Source organism: Lampris incognitus, chromosome 10 (assembly GCF_029633865.1).
Source record: "Lampris incognitus isolate fLamInc1 chromosome 10, fLamInc1.hap2, whole genome shotgun sequence".
Lineage (NCBI taxonomy): Eukaryota > Metazoa > Chordata > Actinopteri > Lampriformes > Lampridae > Lampris > Lampris incognitus.
The window spans coordinates 43,725,397-43,741,479 of NC_079220.1; the positions used below are offsets into that span (position 1 = coordinate 43,725,397).

The 16,083-nt window shown below is 42.1% G+C and overlaps 1 protein-coding gene across 1 annotated transcript in view; it reads left to right on the plus strand.

The window, feature by feature from the left end:
• jmjd6 (jumonji domain containing 6, arginine demethylase and lysine hydroxylase) overlaps positions 1 to 16,083 on the plus strand; it is a 37,287-nt gene that overhangs the window by 15,440 nt on the left and 5,764 nt on the right. The gene's annotated exons all lie outside the window — the stretch shown is intronic.

A 16,083-nucleotide genomic window follows, 5' to 3' on the forward strand; every position in this document is an offset into this window, starting at 1 on the left:
TTAGTGTGGGGAAATCAATGAAGTTCAGGCCACCGGTTTCATATGAGTTCATTAAGACTGATTTTCTGACGTAGTATATTCTATTTATCCATACAAACTTTTAATGTAACTTATCAATGGCAGTAGATGTCTGTCTATTCACATCTAAAGATAAGGCTGTATATGTAAGTCGAGATATGCCCTCTGCTTTTGTTAGCAAAATTCTACCTCTAATTGACAGATCCCTTTGAAGCCATGAATTAAGTTTTTGTTGTACCTTACCTAAAATTGGGTCGAAATTCAAAGTGCATCTAGTGTTTTGGTTTTTGTTAATAACTATTCCAAGGTAAGTGACTGAGTCTTTCACAGGAATGTTAAAAATAGGGGGTACATTGCAGTTTTTGAGGGCAAGCAGCTCACACTTACTGATGTTCGAAACGAGCCCAGAAGTATAAGAAAAAGTCTTATTTGTATCAATGGCAACAGAAACCTGTGAAGCATCCTTTAGTAATAGAGTAGTATCATCAGCCAGCTGACTAAGAATGATCTCCTTTTCACCTACTGTGATACCTTTCAGGGGGCTGAGCTTAATGAAGTCTGAAAGTAATTGAGCACAGATCAGGAATAAGTAAGGCGAGATGGGGCAGCCTTGTTCGACACTGCGATTTAAATCAAATCAAGGAGAGGTGCCTGCAGGTAATTTAATTGAGAACAATTTGCATTATTATATAAGGTCTTTATAGCCGCACAAAAGTAAGGACCAAAGCCAAATTTCTCCAAAGTCTGAAACACACAGCTGTGCTCGACAGTGTCAAAAGCCTTACAGAAATCTAAAAACAAAATAAAAATGTCATCATCACATAAATCAGCATAGTCAATAAGGTCCAACACAAGTCTGATGTTATTCGATGTATGTCTATGTCGCATAAAACCACTTTGGGTTTCATCAGTGATGTGGTCCGACACATTCTTCAGTCTTTTGGCAAAAACCTGAGGTAGAACTTTATAATCATTATCAAGGAGACAAATTGGATGCCAATTTTCAATGTTAAGTGGGTCTTTCTTAGGCTTTGGAATCAGAGTAGGGAGGCCTTGAGACAAAGTTGGAGGAAGAGATTGATTTTCAATACTTTCTAAAAACACAACGTGGAGGAAGGGGGCTAGTTGCTCTGCAAAAGCAATATAGAATTCAGATGATAAACCATCAACCCCTGGTGATTTATTGAGTTTTAAGTGACGAATGGCAAACAGAAATTCATCTGATGACAATGGGCTATCACATGAGTCTTTTTGATCTGCTGAATTGATTTCGTGTCAGTGAGACATTCCAAAAAATGGTTGGTTGCCCTCTCATTATACTTTGATTCATACAAACGTCTATAAAATGAGGAACAATAGTTACTGTTCACTACTCATTTTATTTGTACATATGCCTACGGGCAAGGTCACTTATTCTACCCTAAGCAACTCCCCATATCTCAGTGTGTTCGGTCTTTTTAACATTGAACTATGGGTTACTATAATTGTACTTAAATGCAGGATATGGGATACCGGATATTTCCTGTAAGGAAGAATGGGTAAGAGGGGCGCTAGTGTGCAAGAAGTGTGGGAGTTTTGCACCAAGATGTGGATTTTTGATGTTTTTAGTTTTTTCTTTCTCCTTTTTTCTTTTGTTTTGTTTTTTTTTTCCTTGTTTTTTTTTGTTTTTTGTTTTGCCCTCCTTGTTTTGCCCTTTCTTCCTTGCTAAGCTGTCCAGGTGTTGGATAGTCTGCATCATGCCTCCCATTTATAATAATGGCTAAGACAATAAACAAGAGTAACATCCACGTCATCACATGGAACGTCAAGGGAGCCAATCATCCCACAAAAATAAACAGAATTATGGCTCATCGTCAGCATCTCAGGGGGGACATTTTCTTTCTCCAGAAAACGGACCTTCAAACCGGTGATATATTGCAACTTAAAAAGGCTTGGGTAGGCCAACTGTACCATTCGAAATTCAATGGGAGCACTAGAGGCGCTGTCATTCTGATTCATAAAAACACCCCATTCAAACCAACTAATGTCCTGTCTGATCCTAACGGACGTTACGTTATTCTCTCTTGAGAGACTAAGGGACAGCCCTCTTGTACTAGCAAGCGTGCACGCGCCCAACTGGGATGATGCTCAGTTCATTTCCAGGTTTTTCACACTTCTTCCTGATATTGACAGCAAGCATATAATCATAGGGGGTGATTTCAATTTGGTCCAGGATGCCACTCTCAACAAATCCTCAGACAAGCCTTACGTGCTAGCTAATTCAGCAAAGGTACTAGACACGTATGTCAAATGTTTAGGGCTGTCTGACCCATGGAGAGCCAAATTCCCCTCAAGTAAGGCTTTTTCTTTTTTTCCCCATGTCCATCACTCATACTCACGAATAGATTTCTTTGTAGTAGACAGCAAATTAATTTAGAAAATAACCACCTGTGAATATCATAGCATTGCCATTTCGGAACATGGCCCTGTTTCCATCGCTATTAGTCTCCCACCCCTCTCCTTAAGCAGTGGTGGTTCACTTCCTCTTTACTGGCCAAGGACTCGTTTTAGACAGTTTTTAAATTCACAAATAGTGCTTTTTTTTTTTAGACCAATGACACAATCAATGTCACAAGAGGGACTCTCTGGGAAGCCTTCAAAGCCTGTATACGCGGCAAATCCATTTCATATGTCTTGAAAATGAAGAAAGCTAGTAAGACCAGGTCAATGGAGATACTTCAGGATCTTCACCGCCTGGACAGTCAATATGCTACTTCCCCTGACCCTGAACTATATAAAAAACGTTTACAGCTCCATGCCGAACTTGACCTCCTAACGACCCATAAAGCAGAACTTCAACTGCTTAAATCTAATCAGCGCTTCTTCAAAATGGGCGACAAGGCTGGGAAAATCTTGGCCCTTCAAGCCAGAGCCACCGCGGCCTCAAGATTAATCCCGAGAATTAAATCTCCTGCAGGAGAGGTTTTCTCAGATCCAGTTAATATCAATGACACGTTTGCTGCATTTTATTCTGAGTTATACACCTCTGACCCCCCCCCCCCGATTTCTGAGGGGGACTGGCCTCTTGACTGGATGAGCTTTCCAAAAATTAATGACAACTTAGTTAGAACACTGGGCAACCCCATATCTATAAATGAAATACATGAGGCAATCAAGGAGTTCTCCACTGAATTTTTAAGACATTTATCACTCCTTTAGCACCAGTCTTACAAAAAATGCATTATGAAGCATTCAAAAAAGGCCACCTGCCACCTACCCTATCGGAGGCCTCAATCACCCTGCTGATTAAAAAAGGCAAAGACCCTCTACTCTGCAGTAGCTATAGACCTACACTATACGTATGTACAAAAGTATTGGGACACCTGGCCATTACACCTACAGGAGCTTTTATGACATCTCCTTCTAAATCCGTAGGCATTAATATGGAGTTGGTCCCCCACTTTGCAGCTATAACAGCTTCCACCCTTCTGGGAAGGCTTTCCACAGGATTTTGAAGCGTTTCTGTGGGGATTTTTGCCCATTAATCCAGAAGAACATTTCTGAGGTCAGGCACTGATGTTGGAGGAGAAGACCTGGCTCGCAATCTCCGTTCTAGTACATCCCAAAGGTGTTCGATGGGGTTGAGGTCAGGGCTCTGTGGGGGTCAGTCAAATTCTTCCACACCAAACTCACCCAACCATGTCTTAATGGACCTTGCTTTGGGCACTGGGGCACAGTCATGCTGGAACAGAAAAGGTCCCTCCCCAATCTGTCCCTACAAAGTTGGAAGCATAGTATTGTCCAAAAGGTCTTGGTATGCTGAAGCATTAAGATTTCCCTTCACTGAAACTAAGGGGCCTAGCCCAACCCCTGAAAACCAACCCCATACCATTATTCCCCCTCCACCAAACTTTACAATTGGTACAATGCAGTCAGGCAGGTAATGTTCTCCTGGCATCCGCCAAACCCAGACTCATCCATCAGACTGCCAGACAGAGAAGTGTGATTCGTCACTCCACAGAACACGTTTCCACTGCTCCAGAGTCCAGTGGCAGCATGTTTTACAGCACTCCATCCGACGCTTGTCATTATGCTTGGTGATGTAAGGCTTGCATGCAGCTGCTCGGCCATTGAAACCCATTCCATGAAGCTCCCGGCACACAGTTTTTGTGCTGATGTTAATGCCAGAGCAAGTTCGGAACTATGCAGTTATTTTTGGCGACTTTTACGCACTATGTGCCTCAGCACTCATTGAGCCCACTGTGTGACTTTACGTGGTCTGCCACTTCGTGGCGGACTTGCTGTTGTTCCTAAATGCTTTCACTTTTCAATAATACCACTTACAGTTGCCCGTGGAATATCTAGCAGGGAAGAACTTTCACAAACTGACTAATTGCAAAGGTGGCATCCTATGACAGCACCACGCTTGATTTCACTGAGCTCTTCAGAACGACCCATTCTTTCACAAATGTTTGTAAATGCAGACTGCATGGCTAGCTGCTGGATTTTATACACCTGTGGCAATGGGTCTGAATGAAACACCTGAATTCAATGATTAAGAGGTGTATCCCAATACTTTTGTACATATAATGTATCTCCCTTTTAAATATCGACTACAAAATTCTGGCAAAGATTTTGTCTCTACGACTTCAGCAAGCAGTTCCCCAAATAATTTCAACAGATTGAACAGGATTTATGTTGGGAAGACAATCTTTTCATAACACCAGAAGACTTCTTAATACACTCAATACAACCACCTCACACATGCCAGAGGTTGTGGTATCACTAGATGCTGAGAAGGCCTTTGATAGGGTGGAATGGCGGTACCTTTTTTATGTTTTGGATAAATTTGGTTCTGGTACTAATTTTATTTCATGGATTAGGCTACTTTATACTGCCCCTATGGCTTCAGTGCAGTCAAACAATATACATTCTTCCCCTTTCTCCCTGCATCGTGGCACTAGACAAGGCTGCCCGCTTTCGCTGCTGCACTTCGCCATTGCGATCGAGACTCTAGCCGTCTGGCTCCATGAGGAGAAGGAGTTTGAAGGTATTTCCTGGCTAGGCCTGACCCATAAATTGTCGCTATATGCAGATGATCTACTGCTGTACATCTCTAATCCAATGTCGTCCCTCCCGGCCGTGTTGCGCATCCTGGATCAATTTGGCAAACTTTCAGGGTACAAACTGAACCTCAATAAAAGTGAGTTGCTACCAGTTAATTCTTTGGGTGAGGAACTCCCACTGTCATCTTTCCCTTTCAGAAGGGCCAGCGTTAGGTTAAAATACCTTGGAATTTTTATTACGAAATCCTTAAATGATGACATCACCCAAAATCCCACCCCCCACTAAAAAAAATGTAAAACGGATATGCAGTGTTGGTCTAGTTTTCCCCTATCCCTAGCAGGTCACAAAGGTATGGTCAAGATGATAATTTTACCTAAGTTCTTGTATCTCTTCCCGCACATTCCAGTTCTCCTTAAGAAAAAGTTTTTTGCTGACTTGGATAAACTCATCTCTTCTTTCAGTTGGCGTAACGGGCCCGCCTGTATTAGGAAGGCTGTATTACAGCTCCCAAAAAATATAGAGGGTCTTGCACTCCCCAACTTCACACAATACTACTGAGCTTGTAATTTTCAGAAGATTCTATATTGACTCCAGATGATGGATCTCCTACTTGGGCCTGCATGGAACAGTTATCTGCCCCTTTTTCATTGCGCTCTATTATTTGCTCCCAATTGCCACTACCCGTTACCTTCAGTACAAATTCAGTAGTTACACAGTCAGTAAAAATCTGGGCCCAGTTCAGAAAACATTTTCGTTTGCATAGACCCTCTACTCATGTTCCACTTTTTAATAATTGTATATTTGGACCTTCACTGACAGACTATTCATTCTGTATTTGGTTTAGCAGGGGCATTAAGACCATGGATGATCTTCACAGTAATGGCATATTCATTTCTTTTGCTGAACTCTCCACTTGGTTTGGCCTACCCAATTCCCACATGTTTAGTTTTTTTCAAATCAGGCATTTTGTACAAAGACAGTTCCCTCACTTCCCCAATCGCCCCCCTGAGTCACCAATGGATACCGTTTTAACTCTAGATGCACAGCAGAAACACCTCATCTCTACTATTTATGGCCTAATTGACTCACTAAACTCAGGCCTTCTTGCCCAAACAAAAAACTCCTGGGAGATGGACCTATGCAGGTATTGAGCTACCAGAAGATAGGTGGAATCACATTCTTAAGCTGGTTCACTCATCCTCAATTTGTGCCAGGCATGGCCTGCTAGAATTAAAGATTCTGTATAGAGTCCATTATACCAATGCTAGGTTAGCAAAGATGTACCCCAAATTCAGTGATGCTTGTAATAGGTGTAAACACTCATCTGCTAACCTTATACATGTGTTTTGGTCCTGTCCCAGGCTACTCGATTACAGGACAAACATATTTAAAACTCTGGGGGATGCTTATAATATGATCATTGATCCTAACTGACTTACAGCAATATTTGGCATTCCACCAGAAGTAAACTTTCCCTTACCATTGCAAAAGGTCCTGGCTTTCACAACTTTATTGGCCCATCGTCTCATTTTTTTAAAGTGGAAACATAGTTCACCTCCCCCTCATGACAGATGGATCAAAGAGGTTCTACAATGTATCAAACTTGAAAAAATCAGATTCTCCCTTAAAGGCTCCCTGAGGTACTTTAATAAAACATGGAGACCCTTCTTGGACAATATAAATAATTTGACAGTTCTACCTGACCCTGACCCTCCCTATTTACCTCTCCCCCTCCCCTATCCTCTTCTTTCTTAATGCTTTTCTAATTCTATTTTCTATTTCATTTATTTATTGATTTTACATGTATGTATATTTGTATATATGTATATGTGTGTATCTATAGATATTTATATGTATACATATATTATGATTATCTTTTATGTGTGTATGTGTGTGTGTATGTATATATATATACACTACCGTTCAAAAGTTTGGGATCACCCAAACAATTTTGTGTTTTCCATGAAAAGTCACACTTATTCACCACCATATGTTGTGAAATGAATAGAAAATAGAGTCAAGACATTGACAAGGTTAGAAATAATGATTTGTATTTGAAATAAGATTTTTTTTACATCAAACTTTGCTTTCGTCAAAGAATCCTCCATTTGCAGCAATTACAGCATTGCAGACCTTTGGCATTCTAGCTGTTAATTTGTTGAGGTAATCTGGAGAAATTGCACCCCACGCTTCCAGAAGCAGCTCCCACAAGTTGGATTGGTTGGATGGGCACTTCTTGCGTACCATACGGTCAAGCTGCTCCCACAACAGCTCAATGGGGTTCAGATCTGGTGACTGCGCTGGCCACTCCATTACCGATAGAATACCAGCTGCCTGCTTCTGCTCTAAATAGTTCTTGCACAATTTGGAGGTGTGTTTAGGGTCATTGTCCTGTTGTAGGATGAAATTGGCTCCAATCAAGCGCTGTCCACTGGGTATGGCATGGCGTTGCAAAATGGAGTGATAGCCTTCCTTATTCAGAATCCCTTTTACCCTGTACAAATCTCCCACCTTACCAGCACCAAAGCAACCCCAGACCATCACATTACCTCCACCATGCTTAACAGATGGCGTCAGGCATTCTTCCAGCATCTTTTCATTTGTTCTGCGTCTCACAAACGTTCTTCTTTGTGATCCAAACACCTCAAACTTGGATTCATCCGTCCACAACACTTCTTTCCAGTCTTCCTCTGTCCAATGTCTGTGTTCTTTTGCCCATCTTAATCTTTTTCTTTTATTGGTCAGTCTCAGATATGGCTTTTTCTTTGCCACTCTGCCCTGAAGCCCAGAATCCCGCAGCCGCCTCTTCACTGTAGATGTTGACACTGGTGTTTTGCGGGTACTATTTAATGAAGATGCCAGTTGGGGACCTGTGAGGCGTCTGTTTCTCAAACTAGAGACTCTAATGTACTTATCTTCTTGCTCAGTTGTGCAACGCGGCCTCCCACTTCTTTTTCTACTCTGGTTAGAGCCTGTTTGTGCTGTCCTCTGAAGGGAGTAGTACACACCGGTGTAGGAAATCTTCAATTTTTTAGCAATTTCTTGCATGGAATAGCCTTCATTTCTAAGAACAAGAATAGACTGTCGAGTTTCAGATGAAAGTTCTCTTTTTCTGGCCATTTTGAGCGTTTAATTGACCCCACAAATGTGATGCTCCAGAAACTCAATCTGCTCAAAGGAAGGTCAGTTTTGTAGCTTCTGTAACGAGCTAAACTGTTTTCGGATGTGTGAACATGATTGCACAAGGGTTTTCTAATCATCAATTAGCCTTCTGAGCCAATGAGAAAACACATTGTACCATTAGAACACTGGAGTGATAGTTGCTTGAAATGGGCCTCTATACACCTATGTAGATATTGCACCAAAAACCAGACATTTGCAGCTAGAATAGTCATTTACCACATTAGCAATGTATAGAGTGTATTTCTTTAAAGTTAAGACTAGTTTAAAGTTATCTTCATTGAACAGTACAGTGCTTTTCCTTCAAAAATATGGACATTTCAATGTGATCCCAAACTTTTGAACGGTAGTGTATATATATGTATATATATATATATAGACACATATATATATACACATACATACATACACACACACACACATCTTTTTCCGTCCGCTTGTTTTGCTTCTCCCAATTTAGGGTTCAGCTGGGTGGCTTGAGGGTGGGTGGTCGGTGGGTTTGGTTTTCATAGGGTAAAACTCATAGGCATGTTTACATTTTGCTCTATAAACCTGTGCAAAAATGCTATAAAAAGATAATATATTAAAAAAAAATTCATTGTTCAAGAGGGCGAATGCCAGGATGACTGTTAGAACTGCTTGTCTGCATGGGCTAGCAGTTAGCTTAGCCTGCCCCGGTTCCACGCCCTGTCAGACCTGTCAGTTATTTCCCTTATAGGGCTGCACAATTAATCGAACATTAATCACGATCACGATTTTGGCTTCCCACAATTAAAGGAACATGATCGACCACGATATTGACGTTTAAAATGCGTGCTCAGAACGTGCCCCTGCATATCAAATCAAGCGCTTCCTAAACTAACTTCCTGACCAATCACAGCTGTTCCCTTTAAGCGCCAACCCTGCAGCGGCAGTCTATGCAAAAATTTTCTCATTGTTGTGGCTGCAGTCCAGAGTAGGCGAGTAAGGGCAAAACGAATATCAAATATCTGGAGCTGAAGATGAAGAGCTAGTCCCTCGAAACGGATCATTATCCCTTGTTTGGAAATATTCAGGGCAAGTGATGTCAACCAAGAACAAGTCATATGCAAAGAGTGCAGTAGAATTTTGTGTGCGCCACAAAGCACACAACTAATCTTTTCAACCATCTGAAAAACACCACAAACTGTAGTATGATGAATGCATGAAGGCCAAGAAGAATAACGTTGCTAACGTTGGCTCACTGAATCCCCATCGTTGTCCAACGTCAATTCAGACATCCATAACAGCAACCCTGTACAGCGTGTCACCGTATCCAGCCAGCTCCCAAAGACAGACTGAAATAACCAATGCAGTTGCATTCCATTTTGCCAAAGATATGTGTCCAATAAACACTGAGCAATGAAGGCTTCAGGAAAATGGTCAACACACTGGACAAAAGGTGTGTGATCCCCTCACACAATTGTTTTTCCAAAGTGGCATTAACTGCGCTGTATGCAAAACGTTGAGGGGAAATAGAGAGGGATGTCACAGCTGTCGAGTACTTTGCGACTACCACTGACCTATGGTCAGGCAGAACAATGGAGCCGTGCTTGAGCCTGACAATTCATTACATTGATGGTGATTTTAAAATGAATAGTCGATGCTTGCAAACTTCATTTTTCACACAAGAACACACAGGAGAATCAATTGCCCAGGGACTGAGGGAAGCGATGGCCTCTTGGAGCTTGCAGGAGAGACTTGTCTGCATTACAACAGACAACGGCTCAGACGTTGTGAAGGCAGCTTCTCTGAATAAATGGATGAGGTTCCAGTGCTTTGGCCACAGGCTCCATCTATCAACAGAAGAGGTGAGTAGTAGGATATATTTTTTAAAAAAAGTACATGTAATTGAAATATCGTGTGTCATCTGTGAAAATTAATTGTATGTAATCTGTGCTGATTATGTTAATATGTGAGTGAATACTTTGTTAATAACAATAATAATATATCAATAATATGATGGGGATTGTTTATCAAATGTGCATCGAAGCAGATAAGATTTTCCTCTGTGCTCTAATTTTACAAATAAATATTTCATGTTCTCTTTTAGAAAATGCAATGACAGATCCTCAGATTGACCGTGCAGTGGGTCTTTGCAAAAAGCTGGTGAGCAGTTTCTCTTACAGGTGGAGGCATAAAAGGAGCTAGCAGAGGCACAAAGGGACCTGAAGCTTCCACAGCATACACTGAAGACGGAGTGCTCCACAAGGTGGGGATCGAGGCAGGCCATGATAGAAAGAGTCCTGGAGCAGCAGAAGGCCATTGCTCATGTCTTGTCCACTGACAGAAAGGCCCGACACCTCATCCCCACATGGCAGGACACTGATGTCCTGAGGGCCATCAACAAATCCCTCCGCCTTCTGACTGAGTTTACTGATGCACTTCCCGATGAAAAGTATGTCAGTGTTTCCTTTGTAAAGCCAGTTCTCCACCTTTTCAGCTCCTTTATCCTGAATGTGAAGGATGATGATCCAGAGCTAACGTACCATCAAGACCAAAATCCTGAGCTACCTGGATGAAAAATCCTCTGACACAAGAACTGCTTGACATGGCCTCTGCTCTTGATCCACGGGTCAAGCTGAGATACATCAGTGAGGATAATGTTGCACTAATCTAAGCCACACTGACTTCTGAGATGGCGAGGATTGCACCTGCAGGCATGGTAGTAGTAATTATTGTGATTACATACAGATACAGAATTTATTATAAATGAATGGAATGAAGTGGATTAAAATGTGCTATGAAATCAAGTGCTGTAATGTGCCATTATCTGCTTTCTAGATATGGATGTTAAATATGTTTCATTAAATTGAATTTGGTATTCATATTTTATTTACCATACTCTTTTCAAGGAGATGGGTCCAACTGATCCCCGTGTTGCGACTGCTGAGGATGCACCCACTTCAAAGAAAAAGAAGACCTTGGGGAGCTTCGTCAAGACCGCTGAGGGAACCACACCAAGACCCCACCAGGAACAACAAGCTATAGCCTCTGAGCTACAGTCTTACCTACAATTAGAAAACCTTGACAGTGAGGAGGACCCGCTGGACTGGTGGAGGGAACACCAGAGACTCTACCCACGACTCTCGAAACTGGCAAAAAAAAAAAGTACTTGTGCATTCTGGCCACAATTTCTTCTTCAGAGAGGGTCTTTAGCACTGGGGGAAACATAGTGACCTGCCTTCACTCGTCTCTCAAGCCAGAAAATGTTGCAGGCATGAAAATCACTCACCTTTCGGCGAAATTTGCCATTTTGAATCCAAAATAGGTGACCTACGTGAATCGTGTAGATCCGATCAAAAAATATTTTGGGGGGGGGGGTATGGACCGGACATGGAGTTATACACGAGAGCGCGGAGCCATGGTGAGCTGGCCTATTGAATTCGAATTCATCTTTTTCATTGACAAAAATATTCCCCCTATGAGCGCGAGGGGCCTCGCGTCACCAGTCTTCTCTGGGAAGGTACCGCTACCTAATTGGTTCGTGAAGTGCTTGTGCAGCGAGTGCTTGTGCTGACCGAAGCGATTGATGGAGCAGCGCGCGGGGCTGAGCATTCCATGGGGCTGAGGGAAGATGACTCTTTGGACTAACGTTAGCTGACTGATGCCTGCCTGACTGAATTTGGTAAGCGTTTCAATCATTTCAATATTTTCTGATGTATAACGTTACTCAAGAGCTCTGTTGACATAGCCTAGTCCTACATGATTTCAGGTAGCTAATCTGTCACTAGCTAGAGATCTAATAAAGAATCCACGTGTCATCGACGCATACGTTAGCTATATTCCACACAGACAGGTGGAGAGATTTGCGTCTTGTGGAAATTGTTAGCTAGCTAGTTAGTAGGGTAACGTTAGCTAACGTTAGCTTACACCATATACGCGGCAGACTAGGTTGTATAGCTAACGTTATCCCACAAAAACAAACACGATGAACGTTAACTGTTGGCTAATTCTCAAAATCTCTAAAACCCATTTCAGGACGTGTGGACTGAGGAACTGGTGCGGTGGGAGGCTGAGGTAATGTTAACGCTAGCTAGCTAATGTTAGCTAGCTTTTTGTGTTCTAAGTTAGCTAACTCACATTGTAGAATCTGAGTCAACAAATTAGCTAACGTTACGTTAGCGAACGTTAACAATATCATAATTTCACTGTCCTATGTGTGTGTCACAGGACAGGCTTATATCAAAGAACTGGACTGTAACCGTCAATTTATGAGTGGCGCAAGCCTAGGGGCTTTCTAGTGCCTGGCTGTTCCAGGATCACGCTAGAGCGCAGGCGAGTGTAGAGAAATACATCGTGTAAGTTTACATTCACAGAATTATGTTGAGTAATGTTAGTCAGGGGAAGGGACGTAATGTTACTTATTAACCTACTATATTGTAACTGTAAATACCGGATACCTTTTAATCTGAAATCCAACTATGTATGTAGGCCTAATGTTGTGTGTAAAACAGTTTTCAGTTTTACTCTGTGGGTTAGGGTAACGTTAGGCCTATAGTCTAATTTACTTATCTGAACTTGTGAAACACTCGTTTACACATCTGATTTCAAGTGGACAGATATCTGTATAACATGTAACGTCAGATCCAAGTGTGAACAACCACCACTTATCAGTTAAGCTAGAAGTCAACCCTACTAATGTTAACATTGTTTTTCCAGAATGAGTGTGTTAGGAGAGAAAGATGCTCTTCTTGTAAAACAAGTGGATGCAGGCATCAAATGCAGCTGGAATTGGTCGTGGCTTAAACTAGAAGGGAAAATAATAGTGAAAGAACAAGAGCTCTCATTCCATCTGTCAGATGTCTTCCGGAAGATCTATAAACAAGGATTCGCACGGTGCATTCTCTGCCAAAAAGATATAAACTACACCCATACACATGTTGTTAGTATTCCTATCTTGTTTTGCCACTATTGCCCATATTAAAGCTGCGCTCTTGCGCATTTCATGAGAGATGTTGTCAGTCTCGTTTCTTATATAGCATAATGTGAACATACACTCACTGGCCACTTTATTAGGTACACCTTGCTAGTACCGGGTTGGACCCCCTTTTGCCTTCAGAACTGCCTTAATCCTTCGTGCCATAGATTCAACAAGGTACTGGAAACATTCCTCAGAGAGTTTGGTCCATATTGACATGATAGCATCACGCAGTTGCTGCAGATTTGTCGGCTGCACATCCATGATGCGAATCTCCCGGTCCACCACATCCCAAAGGTGCTCTATTGGATTGAGATCTGGTGACTGTGGAGGCCGTTTGAGTACAGTGAACTCATTGTCATGTTCAAGAAACCAGTCTGAGATGATTCGAGCTTTATGACATGGCGCGTTATCCTGCTGGAAGTAGCCATCAGAAGATGGGAACACTGTGGTCATAAAGGGATGGACATGGTCAGCAACAATACTTAGGTAGGCTGTGGCGTTGACACGATGCTCAATTGGTACTAAGGGGCCCAAAGTGTGCCAAGAAAATATCCCCCACACCATTACACCACCACCACCAGCCTGAACCGTTGATACAAGGCAGGATGGATCCATGCTTTCATGTTGTTGACGCCAAATTCTGACCCTACCATCAGAATGTTGCAGCAGAAATCGAGACTCGTCAGACCAGGCAACGTTTTTCCAATCTTCTATTGTCCAATTTTGGTGAGCCTGTGCGAATTGTAGCCTCAGTTTCCTGTTCTTAGCTGACAGGAGTGGCACCCGGTGTGGTCTTCTGCTGCTGTAGCCCATCTGCCTCAAGGTTCTACGTGTTGTGCGTTCAGAGATGCTCTTCTGCATACCTCGGTTGTAATGAGTGGTTATTTGAGTTACTGTTGCCTTTCTATCAGCTCGAACCAGTCTGGCCATTCTCCTCTGACCTCTGGCATCGACAAGGCATTTTCGCCCACAGAACTGCCGCTCACTGGATATTTTCTCTTTTTCGGACCATTCTCTGTAAACCCTAGAGATGGTTGTGCGTGAAAATCCCAGTAGATCAGCAGTTTCTGAAATACTCAGACCAGCCCGTCAGGCACCAACAACCATGCCACGTTCAAAGTCACTTAAATCACCTTTCTTCTCTGATGGCTGATGCTCGGTTTGAACTGCAGCAGATTGTGTTGACCATGTCTACATGCCTAAATGCATTGAGTTGCTGCCATGTGATTGGCTGATTAGAAATTTGCGTTAACGAGCAGTTGGACAGATGTGCCTAATAAAGTGGCCGGTGAGTGTATATATACTGTCTTGTAATTATGCTTGATTTTTCTCTCAAAGTGCACCAGATTGATGCATTTAAATATAAAATGTTCAAAATTTTCTTCCAGGGGACCATGCCCCCGGACCCCCCTAGAGGGTCATATTCTTCTCACATTTTTCACCCCTGACCCGTTTTCATGCCTGATGTTGACAGCCTGGTCTTTCTTGCCAAAAATATTATTGCCTTTTCTGCATAGACCTGAATTGTTATTTGGTTGCATTATGTGATAGCGTATTTATTTTTAGTTGGCCTATATTTTGGGTACATTTTTATTTATATTTTGCTTCTAAGAGATCTACTGAATTCAGGTGAATAAGAGCCTTGTGTTATTTATTTTTATTTCTGATTTTTCCCCTTTTCTCCCAATTTAGTGGCCAATCAATTCCTATTCTAGTTCAAACACCCACCCTCGTACTGTATGCGAGGGTGGGTGTTTGAACTAGAATAGGGATCAATGGCCGGAGAGATCTCCGGCCGGCAGTCTCGAAGGAGATGCCTCACCACTTCCGTGACAAGGCGAATCCAGGCCCGAACCAGTGCTTTATCCGACACACACAGAGACCCATTCATGTGACGAACACAAGCCAACTCCGCCCTCTGAAGACAGCGCTGCCAGTTATTGCTGCTTCATCGAATCCGGCCATAGTCAGATCTGACAAGACCGGGCGCGAACCCCGGTCCCCAGTGGGCAATTGCATTGACACAAAGCGGATGCTTAGACCGCTACACCACCACGGACCCTCAGAGTCTTGTCTTATTTTGATGCAAAGATTTGTTAATAAGCAGGAATGTAGCACAACATGGAAGTTAAAGCAGTGCTCTGTTTATTTAAATGTGAAAGTTAAATAAAAACGTCTTGTCCCTAAAAATCAATGAATAATCATGATAAATAATCATGATCTCAATATTGATCAAAATAATCATGAATATCATTTTGGCCAAAATCGTCCAGCCCTATTCCCTTATGCTAGAAATGTAGAATATTTCATATTTTCACCCCACCATTGTTTGTAATTTGCGTTATCCAGCATGCGTGTGTGGGTATCTGTGAAAGTAAACAAATATACAGTGTAGTTTTGCCTCTTTACAAGGTCACCATACATTATGGCATTTGTTGAATTTACTTGTGAGGGAAGAGTCACAGAGAAAGTCACATGGTAGTAGTGAATATAAAAGGCTTTGCAGAACATCTGTTTAATAGGCTACTGTGCTATATTGAGGAAATAATGCTTAAAGGTAGAATGAGTAGGATTTTCCTAAAAATCACTGTATAGACTAATACAAAAACAATCCCTCTCAATCATCACTTAGTATGACCCACTAAACATGTATCTTTAGAGACCTTGTCCTCTGCCTGTATTTTCTTATTTTGCTGTGTATGGGACATTTCTGGGTGTCAGCCTTTGGGCAACGGTACTCTAGAAAAATGTAGCAACCTGGTGCCAGATCGAGATCGAAAGCATGCATCCAAGAGGAAGCTACAACAATGGCAGACACAGCACCAAAAAGACATAAATATAGCATGGCGAAATGCAAAACAGACAAAGCTTGTTCCAAAATGAGAATGAATCTGGAG